This window comes from Podarcis cretensis, assembly GCF_951804945.1.
Source record: "Podarcis cretensis genome assembly, chromosome: 9".
NCBI classification, from domain to species: domain Eukaryota; kingdom Metazoa; phylum Chordata; class Lepidosauria; order Squamata; family Lacertidae; genus Podarcis; species Podarcis cretensis.
Genome location: NC_137178.1, coordinates 37716617 through 37725751, shown reverse-complemented (window position 1 = coordinate 37725751; position 9135 = coordinate 37716617).

Genomic DNA, 9135 nt, shown 5'->3' with positions numbered 1-9135 from the left:
GTTTTAAATTAATTTTGTACTTGGTAACTTGCACTGGAACCCAAATTTATAGAGCCTCTAAATGGTATTTGCATTAAAAAAAAACCATGGTGAATGAATGAGTTTGGTAGAAGATTGTAAGAAATGTGTTAAAGATCATGGGTCAGATCACTGACCTATAACCCATCACTTCTAGGATTCCTTTCAACAGAAGAAGAGGAGAACCTTTGGTTCCAGCCCTATCTTTTCTACACAAAGTGAGTTCCAAAATTTCCCCTTAAATAATTTCTTTCCAAAGTTTCCTTCTTCCCCAGCATAGGAAAAAGACCACATGTTTGGTAAATGGGCTATTTACGAAGTCCTTAAAGGTCAGAGTAACATGCTTCAGAAAAGTTGCACAGGCAGTAAAACTTAGCTTAGACACAAAGTGTTCCTAAATTATTGGTATAGGCTGTGGGGTTTTTTTCCTAGAGAAAATGGTGCTGGAACACACCTTCCTCAGAAGACCCACCCCAGGGTGGGGTCTACTATCCAGCCAGAGCCTTGCAGAGGCTGCTCCGCTGAGGCATGGAGACGCTTCTGTGCCCCACTGCACCTCTGTCTCACGAGAAGACCCTCTCCGAAGGCCATAGAGGATGCCCCCTTCAGGCTTCTTCTTCTTATACCCCACCCATCTGGCTGGGTTTCCCCAGCCACTCTAGGCTGCTTACAGCACATAAAAAATTGTAAAACATTAGACATAAAAAATTTCCCGATACAGGGCTGCCTTCAGATGTCTTCTAAAAGCCAGATAGTTGTTTATTTCCTTGACATCTGATGAGAGGGCGTTCCACAGGGCAGGTGCCACTACTGAGAAGGCCCTCTGCTTGGTTCCCTGTAACCTCACTGTTCGCAGTGAGGGAACTGCCAGAAGGCGCTCGGAGCTGGCTCTGGGGAGGGTCTTCTTAAGGGCTTTGCTGAGGTTGGTCAAGTCTCTCCACACACTTCTGGGGCCAGCTGAGAGGTGCCAGAACACTGTTCCGGAGAGTTCTGGCTGAAAAAATGCCCTGGGTATAGGAACACAGCAATGGCTGGCGAGAGCCATGTGGTTGAGTTGGAACAACCAGCTGAAACCTTTTCGCACGCTGAGTACCATTTGTACAGGGTTCTCACTTGCACAGGGAGCCTCCACATATATAAAAAGGTATATGCTGCATAAGTTTATTATCATGCAAGGGGCCATAAAAATTCATGCAACCTTGAGGTGGGGATAAATACAGAGCCCCATTGATACCTTGTTCGCTCTTCAATGCAGCAATGCCAGGAGAGGACTTGTCCACACACAATGAAGTTGATGAACTGGTTCTAAAGTTGTCAAACCCTCTTTGACTAATGCAAGCCCAATGCCTCCTGGGACATGCAGAACTAGTTTCACGGTTCATTATTAAACTTTTTGTCAATATATTATCACATCCATAGCCAACTTTTCCTCCAAGGAAGTGTGCATGGTTCAATTTAATCCTCACAACTCTGTGAAGTAGACTAAGATGAGAGTTGGTTTCATGGTCAAGTGACGATTTGAACCTGGATTTCTCTAATCCTAGTCTGACACTATAAATATGACACCCTACTACAGTTTTGCTGGGTGTCGGTATGGTTGCAGAATATATTTGCAGCCCAATCATGTCCATATTTACTCAGATGTTCCATTGATTTCAATGGGATGTAATTCTACAGCAGTGTGCATTAAACTGCAACCTTGAAATGAAACCAGTTCAGCTATGGTGATAGACCAAAACCTCTCTGGGCCTGGCAACTACATAGTCAAACAGATAAAAGACCTCTTGCATCTAAAACTGAATGTAGATTTCATTGGCTACACTGTTGTTAAGGGAGGGATTGGGCCGAAGGAAACGTGAATTAAAAGTTCTTTCAAGACCTGTAATGCTGTAACACGTGAAAGATTTATGCATCTAAAATATTTGCCTGACTAAGTAATCTTGAACTTCAGAATTGCACTGCAGAGATCAGTTTAATGATGGTGTTTTCTGGCAGCAAGTGCAGCTTCTTAGGAGTGTTCTTTAGCTGACAGCAGCACCGCAGGCAAACACAGCTTGCACAACTGCATATTCATACCAAACTGGAGCGATGCAATTGGACAAAAGTCATGCTCTCGGTTTTTACAGTTGCACAAGGAACAATTTAAAACAGACAAAAAAAGTTTGGCCTTGGAAGCAAGGGCTCGTCCCCATGTGCTATAGCAACAGAAGGAAATGAGCTGGAGGTTTCAAGAGACAGCACTGATGATGCAAAGGAGCTGACAAGGGCATTACATGTGAAGCTGCAACTTTTTTTCGTTTCACAGCTGCCCCCAACCTGAGAAAAGCCAGCCACTGTTCAGTTTTAAAAGCTGCTTTTCTCCTTTGGTGGGTTTTTTTTTTGGGGGGGGGGGTAGCAGTTAAACATTCCAGGGAAAACTGGCTCCCAGCACTGTTCTGAGGAACAGAAAGGAAAAGCTTTCTCTAACGTGAATTCTTCAGCTCTTTGCAGGGCTGAAAAACAGCTAGCACTAGAGCACCATCTAGTTTCTAGCAAGAAATACTGGCTCTACACAAGCTGCATTCACTGCCGTGCTCAATATTTGACTACAGGGATTGAATAGGGTTGTGTGAGCAGCAAGCAGATATTTTGGAGGCACCAGCACTTTGTTTCAAAGCCTTTAACATTTGCATCTTAACTCGTAGTAAAGTACCCTGTGACTACTGGAAACTTTAAGGGCTTTTGATCTAGGGGAAAATTTTAGAACCTGGCTCCAAGCTATATATTTAAAACAAGCCTGAAGCTTTGCATTAATGTGGTCACCTCAAAATCTATTTTCTTTCCAAAGGAACAGAGGCAAATGACCATGATATAATGGTTATCTGGTGTGTTCGGTTCCTGCTATACATTTCTTGTCAATTTATTGTAGATATAAACAAACAAATAATAATAACAGTGATGATGATGATGATACCGTGTGACATTCATTTTTATACTATGCATCAGAATTTGTTCCTTGAATAACTGACTTGCTGCAGTATTGTAAGTGCTCAGCCCCTTTCAGGATCTGGACTAATATTACATGATAAGTAATAATCCCTGGACTGGTCAGTGACTTTGCTCACCAGCTGAACTACAAAGACAATCCAGGACTATTTATAAAAGTAACTGATAACAGAGAGACACTACCAGTGTCAAAAGCAGCTGTAAAATAGAGGGCTAAACAAAGCCCAGTTAATAGAACAATTCAACTGTTAAATAGAATTCCAGTGATACTACATAAAAATAAAGCACCCCATTAAATTCTTTAGATGCACCAATTAAGAGGTTGCAGTCATTTTTTAAAATGTGCTAGCCCTCATTTGTCACAATCAATGGGCCATATCCAATGTTACAGCTCTGATGGCCCAGCAGACTCACACAATGGAGCTTCCTCCTTCTTTCCTGTCCTGTCTGGTCTGCTGCACACCCTCAAAATCAGCTCCTGGAGACTGAGGGATCATCTGGAGCAGATTTTGGGAAGAGCACAGGAGGAAAGGAAACAGAATCCCATTGTGCCAGCAGTTCTAAGCTATTCAGTTCTAAAAAATAGGAAATTAAACTCTTAAATGTAAGAAAACAATTGTTTCCTGTCACATACATGACTCTTCCTGACTCTCTTATTTATTTACGTGGACATTTTAGGGATGGTTTCCTCTTAGATCTTCAGTCTCAAGCAGGGGTGGTGAACCTGTGATCCTCAACATATTGTTGACCTCTAACAACAATCAGTTTCATGAACGGGGGTGGGGGTGGATGTTTTGTTTGGTCTAACAACATCTGGAGGACCAAGGGTTCATCGTCCCTAATCTCAAGGCATTTGTTCTTTTCATTCTGATTTTCATCCTGTGGCTAAGTGAGCATATTTTAGGCGCAGTTTTGGTTGCAGCAGCCTCCATGTGTGTGAGAACTGGCTCTCCCCCCACCTTTTACCCATCTAATTTAACACAAACTCTTGGCCTGGAGTACATTTCAGTTGAATTGTAGGAGATATTGGCTGAACTGTTTAACTTGGCATCCATCTCAAGGCAAAGTGGAACATTCTGCTTGATCACTTCCCTAAAGCAATACTCCAAATTTAGACTGGAATGTTTTTCTTTGCTTTTACTGCACTTTTTTTTTTAATTCAAAACTCTGTAGAATTTTAAAAATACTTTTTTTCCTTTTTAAAAAACAAACACCCTGTCTTTGAAACACTATCGTTAGTTGGTTTTGATGCACATAAATATACCCGCCTCCAAATATTAAAACATATCAAAAGGAAGAGGTCAGTTCTCAAATTCACCATCCCAAGCTATTCATACACTTCATGCTAAATATGTCAAAAAGATGAATGGCTTGGCCCAACATACCCCCTTGCCCTAGACCACTCCCAGGAAGAAGGTTGGCATGTGCTGGGGAAATAATTCAAGCTGAAGGATTATCAGGGGTGCGGTGCATTAAATTCTAAGGACTAGAACAGGCTTCCTCAAACTCGGCCCTCCAGATGTTTTGAGACTACAATTCCCATCATCCCTGACCACTGGACCTGCTAACTAGGGATCATGGGAGTTGTAGGCCAAAAACTGGAGGGCCGAGTTTGAGGAAGCGTGGACTAAAAGCTTGATGTTGATGCAGACAGGAAGAACAAGTACAGAAAATCTAGCAGGGTGAGTTCCTCATTGTATTGGGATATGTGCATTTTTTCTTTTCTTTTTACCCTGTTTGTGGTTGAGAAAGCATGGTAAACTTAAGTAGAGCTTTGCATATGGAGCCATTCACACTAGTAGTTTTCAACCTTGAACTGCCATTATGTGGTTGTGTTTTCCCCTAGATCAGGTTAATGCCTTTCTTACCTACAATAAAACAAGTAAGACTATCCTGGTTATTTTGTTATTTTGTTTTGAAAAACAAGGCCAACTATAAAACACAGGAAGCAAGTTTTCAAATTATACAGAACTCTTCCTCAGGCGTAGGTGTCAAGTGCCAAAAGAAAAGAGCAACGAATTTGATTTTAGAACAGGATGTTCCCTTGTAAATTAGATGTTCACTTTTAGCGAGAAATGTTCAATCCTAGGTTTGTTGACCAGTTCTGAGCAAAAATGAACATTTGTGGACCTTATGTTGATTTAAACTCAGAAGAGAGGTGTGCCAAGGAATTAAAATGGTACCGTTTCAGCTGTAGAAGATTTAACGAACTGCGGAGCCTTTATTAAAAACACACACACCTTAGTATTCATTAAGAGTCAAGAGGAGTTAATGGAGGTTCAAAGTAAACAAAGATATTATTCTTTCTGTCCAATGCTATTCTTTAGCACTGGTGAATACAGGGCAAGTTTTATCAAACATTTTCACACTGAAGGTACTGAATGAGACAGAGAAGTCAGGGGCAGCAACTAAAGAGAACATATGTGAGAGGCAACAGTGGATTAAGGTGAAAACACACCAAAATATGGGCGTTGTCGTTGTTTCTTAAAAGCACTCGTAGCAGCTTTGATGTATCTGATCCAGATTAAACCTTTTGATTTTGCGCCTTAGTGTATCAGCTTGGCTTTTTGGTGGGTGGAGGGTGGTATCCTGGTGCCAGCTCCCATTGCTAATTATTTACATATTTATTTTAAAGCTTTGCTGCTTTTCTACCAGAAATGAACTCACCTTTAAGAGGATCTGAAAGCTAAGATTCAATGAACAGAAAAAAGGGACTCCATTCTTATTTGAAATTTCTGTACAGTGGCACCATGGGTTACAGACACTTCAGGTTACAGACTCCACTAACCCAGAAATAGTACCTCGGGTTAAGAACTTTGCTTCAGGATGAGAACAGAAATTGTGAGGCAGCAACAACGGGAGGCCCCATTAGCTAAAGTGGTACCTCAGGTTAAGAACAGTTTCAGGTTAAGAAAGAACCACCAGAACGAATTAAGTTCTTAACCTGAGGTACCGCTATACTAGGAAGAAGAATCTTCCAGTTAGCTGCTTGCCCCAACGTAAGCAACATTCACTCTTCATGAGCAATTCAGCACACAAGTGCATGCTGGTAGGGTTTGCAAAAAATAATATTTGAACTTACTCAACAGAGTTTAAAAATAGATTTGGATTTGATCAGCAGGGCTTCACTACAAAGGTTATAGAGGGATTCATGGAATGCTTCAGGAGAGCTGTACAGGCTAGCCCCACCCTCTGATGTGACCAGTGGCCATCCATGCATGGGAAGGGGGCGCTACATAAATACTGAAGTATGTATAGAACTGCATGGGGAAAGGGGCTGCTGCTTGCCTTGTGCCACATTTCATTGCACACGGGGGGGGGGGAGTCTACCTTACATGGGTGCCTTTTCAGGAGGCACAAGGAGCTACAGTGGAAATGGGAGGGTTGAAAAACTCATTAAAGGTAAAGGGACCCCTGACCATTAGGTCCAGTCATGGCAGACTCTGGGGTTGCGGCGCTCATCTCGCTTTATTGGCCGAGGAAGCCGGTGTACAGCTTCCGGGTCATGTTGTCAGCATGACTAAGCCGCTTCTGGCGAACCAGAGCAGCGCACGGAAACGCCATTTACCTTCCCACAGGAGCAGTACCTATTTATCTACTTGCACTTTGATGTGCTTTTGAACTGCTAGGTTGGCAGGAAAAACTCCTTAGGATCCCATTATATTCAAATATTGAGAGGCTAAATATGGTAGCTCTTCCCCAAGCCCTTAAAACAAGTAGCCACACACACAGGAAAGCTACTTTCTTCTTCTTCTTAATTCAATTTATATACTGCCCTTTATCCACTAAAAATATAATTTGTATAATAAAAAAAATTTAAAAGTAAAAAATTAAATTATAAATCAATTACAGAAAAAATCCTAAGGCCCCCCATTTTTTTGCCTACTCACAAAAGTAGTGCAATAATTTCATATCACTTCTACATGTAGAGATCAACCGCTGCACAGCCCTTTTATTAATTTGCATACGGTGGTTTCTTTGGACTCAAATGCTGCAACGACATTGCATTCTCTCCCTCTGTATTCTGGGGACTGATTACAGAAAAGTGGAGACTAATGCACAAGGAAGCAAATGTACACTTTGCAGAATCAGGTGGACATGCTATGAGTTTAGGACACTGGGCTTCTGCTGGTGGGTCCCCAAAGCTGGCTTGAGCCTAAGTAGGTTGCAAAAGGAGAGCAATTAGGATTCAGATGGGTCAAAGTGGGCAGTGTGGGGCAGCAGGAGAGGCACCAAGCAGAGGGCATCTTTGCAAGTGGCCCCATATTATGCACTGGGGTCAATAGTAATCTCAGGGTTAATGACTTGCACCTCAGAACACAGTTGCTACATCCATCTAAGGACATTGTAGAATTGGACTGTGGCAAATGACAAGCTTAAAAGTGCTTTCCTTTTAAAAAGTAGTGCCTGTTTCCATACAACAGCTCCTGCAACATAATATTGATGCTGGCTCAACACCATTTAAATTAAAGACCATGGGTAGGCAAACTAAGGCTCGCGGACCGGATATGGACCAATCGCCTTCTAAATCCAGCCCGCGGACGGTCCGGGAATCAGCATGTTTTTACAGGAGTAGAATGTGTCCTTGTATTTTAAATACATCTCTGGCTTATTTGTGGGGCCTGCCTGGTGTTTTTACACGAGTAGAATGTGTACTTTTATTTAAAATGCATCTCTGGGTTATTTGTGGGGCATAGGAATTCCTTCATTCCTCCCCCCCCCCCATATAGTCCGGCCCCCCACAAGGTCTGAGGGACAGTGGACTGGCCGTCTGCTGAAAATGTTTACTGACTCCTGTTCAAGACTACTGCAAGTTTAAAATGTTATTTTTCTGGTACCTGCGGTTAGTTTTGTGACCTCTCTTTTAACGTGATGTCAGCTTAAGAGCTGCAAGAAACTTTTAAAGATGCTATTCTTTTTGCCAGTGGTGTTTTTGTATTTTCAGGATATAGATTTCTGGCCATGGAAAATGCATATAATACAAGTGCCAGCAGAGGAAAAGACTCCAAGGGAAGAACACTGAAACCTCTTTCACGATGCCAATACCATCAGCTGACCACAGAATCTGCCGAAAGGTAGAAACGGAACATAAATCCGCATGCATTTCATGACCAGCTCCATATGGCAGAAGTTAATCCTCACTTACTTGAAACCTAAAAAAATTCACCTGCATTTTTAGCCTTTTATTCAGGTTCTAAAAGTATCTTATCTAACTTGAACAGCGAGAATGAGAGCTTTCCAAGGGCACCCCGTTAGCCATTGAGGGAAAGGGGATGCTAAAAGTAGATAGATCTTTGTTCTAATCCAGCAGCCCCTTATTCATTTATTTCCCACTGCTTATTCTCTATGGTGAATACAACTGGAGAATGCAGACTTGCAAAGAAAGGGTCAGGGCTCCTAAGCCTATAGGCTGCATGTTTTCAGATGGCAAACCACAAGACACAAGAGTTCTCACCAGTTCATCCTAACCAAAAGCTCTCCTCTCTTGCTTATCTTTCTTGGCTGCAGCAGCACATGTACTACTGATGCACCAATCCTCTTTTAAGCAGAACAGTATTTTGGCTTAGATCCTAGGGTCTTAATTTAACCTCATAGATGAAATATTTCCTGTTCCTTCTTCCCTCCTGCAGCCACTGTGCTTCCTTCCCAAGCATCTCTCTGGAGGATTGAGGGGCCTCTTCTGAACGTGGGTTGGGGGCACAGGGAAATGCTGGAGATGGGGGGTGGGGTGGGAAGAGAATTATTCTGTAAACCTCATTTAGTTTAGATCAAGCCCAGATTTGGAGTATCCCTGCCCTTCCCAGCAGCCCCATCACATTGTTCTGAAGTCCTTCACCCCCAAACCCTCCAGAAAGGTTTACGGGTCACAGATGACTGCAGAACAGGAAGTGTTCCCTCTATGAACTTCCGTAAGTTTACTTAACTTAGGATCGAAGCCTTTAATTATTAAAGCAAGGAAAAGCACAAGACATGTCAGTAAACAATTCAACATGCTTGTTTTGCTGTAATCTCTGAAAAATCCAACATTATTTTAAAAAGGATATGTCACTATATTGGCTTCTCACTCTTCTGTATGTAGCACCCCCATAAATAGCCTCATGATTCTGCCAGAGGAGGACACATCTTCATTAT